This window comes from Dasypus novemcinctus, chromosome 28 (assembly GCF_030445035.2).
Source record: "Dasypus novemcinctus isolate mDasNov1 chromosome 28, mDasNov1.1.hap2, whole genome shotgun sequence".
Taxonomy (NCBI): Eukaryota; Metazoa; Chordata; class Mammalia; order Cingulata; family Dasypodidae; genus Dasypus; species Dasypus novemcinctus.
Window position 1 is genome coordinate 40,096,486 of NC_080700.1, and position 2,263 is coordinate 40,098,748.

General features: G+C 40.7%; 1 pseudogene; it reads right to left on the reverse strand.

Moving 5' to 3' along the window:
- Positions 1–271: 271 nt before the first annotated feature.
- Positions 272–1,582, reverse strand: LOC111762794 (dnaJ homolog subfamily B member 6 pseudogene; annotated as a pseudogene).
- Positions 1,583–2,263: the final 681 nt, after the last annotated feature.

The following is a 2,263-nucleotide window of genomic DNA, read 5'->3' on the forward strand; positions in this document are numbered from 1 at the left end:
AAGACAATATACATTCTACCTATAGAAGTCAGTGACCCCATTTGATGGTGGGGTCTTTTGCTGTAACCTGCCATTCACCAGTTCTTTTCCCCGAAGCTACCCCCAGGCCCAACCTGTTCAGTTCTGAGAACAACAACATAATGTGTTTTTCTTTCTAAATTCAGGGAAGTATCACTTTTATATTCAACTTTATTCTCCCTTTGCCCACTCACTAAAAAAATGGAGGGATATCATCTGCTGTGACCTGAGGTCTCTCTTCTCATCCTTCTCCTCACAAATACATTGAGACATGTTTAGGTAAAGTGGCTGGTCTAGAAGGCTGCAGTGAGTGGATTAGCTGGTTGGACAGGCAGGGAATTTAGTCTTTTTTGCCTGCATTCTTCAAAGTCTTCTTCACCTGGCACATCATTTATTGTCAAAAACTTTAACTTGCCATCTTTAACTTCTATGTTTTCTTGACCATTCTTGACCATTCTTGACCATTCTTGACCATTCTCTTTGTAGTGAGGTTTTGCTTTTAACTATTTTAGTAGAGGTTGATAAAGATTTGAAGTTGCCCATCCCACAACCACCAAATGACATGGAAGAAAATTAATAAGACCTCCATGCCACAGTGAATCAAATGAAGTGAATCCTGTATCAAAAGAAGGTAATCGACCTTCAAAATATGGAAACCAACTGAAGCAAAATGAAAAAGACACTGTTTCCATGGGAGTCCCCCTAAAATCTTCAGACGCATCAAGATGTCAGATGAAAATGGGTTTTGCCCACCAAAAAATTTTCCTGAAGACATCATCTTGATTATGGAATATAAAGTGTAACCCATATGGACTGTCAAAATGATTTCTACCTCCGCCATGATTTAATCTTTTCTTTTTTTGCCATATTTGTCATAGATGTCTCATTTTTTAGCATCTGATTACATCTCATATGCCTTAGGTACCGTGTTGGTTTGAGACTGTATGCACCCAAGAAGAGATCCTTTGGAGCTAATCCATTCCTGTGGGTGAGAACCTGCTGTAGATGGGAACTTTTGATTAGTTTACTTCAGTTAAGGGTCTTTATTAGGTTACTGCAGTCAGGCATAGCCCAGGATGGCTCTTAATTCCTCTACTGGAGTCCTTCACAAACAGGATGAAGTCAGAAAGAAAAAACACAAACAGAAGAAGCCACAGAAGTTGAGAGAGAAAACCACAGACAGAGCAGCCAGAAGCTGAAAGCAACAGATCCCAGAGGTAGAGTCCAGTGTATGCCGCCATGTGCAGAGGAGTCCAGGATTTCCGGTCATCTTTGGGGGAGAGCTTCACCTGATGCCATGATTTGGAGATTTTTCTCAACCTTGGAACTATAAGCCTATAAGTTAATAGATCCCCATTGTAAAAGCCAACCCATTCCTGGTATATTGCCTTGGTAGCCCTTTGCAGATTAAAACAGCTACTTGTTTGAATTTTCTCTTTGCTTCCCCTTTATTCTCAGGATTTTTATCAGGGTGCCATTTCAGTGCCAATTTACTACATGGCTTTTTACTGTCTTCAGGTGGGGAATTTCTCAGCACACTTTGAGCTTTACAGTAATCCACCATGTTTTAGCAGGTTGTTGAAATGAGTCCCAAGGAAGTTGGCAGCCAGTGGCAGAAAGGAGGAGAGGTTGGGTGGTGGGGTTTGTGGTCTCTCAGCTCTAGCACAATTGATACTATTGGATATCGGGTGGTGATGCACCTAATTATTGATAACTTATTAATATCAAATACTAACACTGCTCACATTTTCCAGATTACCTCTCTTTTGCACATGTATGCAGACACATATACACATGCATGGATATGAACAAACACACTCGATTTGAATTATAATCTGTGGTGATTTGAAACTGTATGCACCCTAGAAAATCATTCCCTTAAAGTTAATACATTCATATGGATATAAACTTATCATAAGTAGGTTTTCCTGAAACTAATTCAGTTAAGGTGTGGCCCAGGGTAGGCCTTAATCCTCTTACTGGATGGAGTCTTTTATGAACAGGATGAATACAGAGAGAGAAGTCCATGGAAACAAGAAGCTGAAAGTACCAAAACCCAGAAGAGAAGGGAAAGACCCAGCAGATGCCGCCATGTTGCCTTGCCATTGACAGAGGAGTCCAGGATGACTGGCAGCCAGACTTAGGAAGAAAGCATCACTAATGATGCCTTGATTTGGACATGTTCATGGCCTCAAAACTGTGAGCTTGTAAGCTTATAAATACCCACTGTTAAAAGCCAACCCAT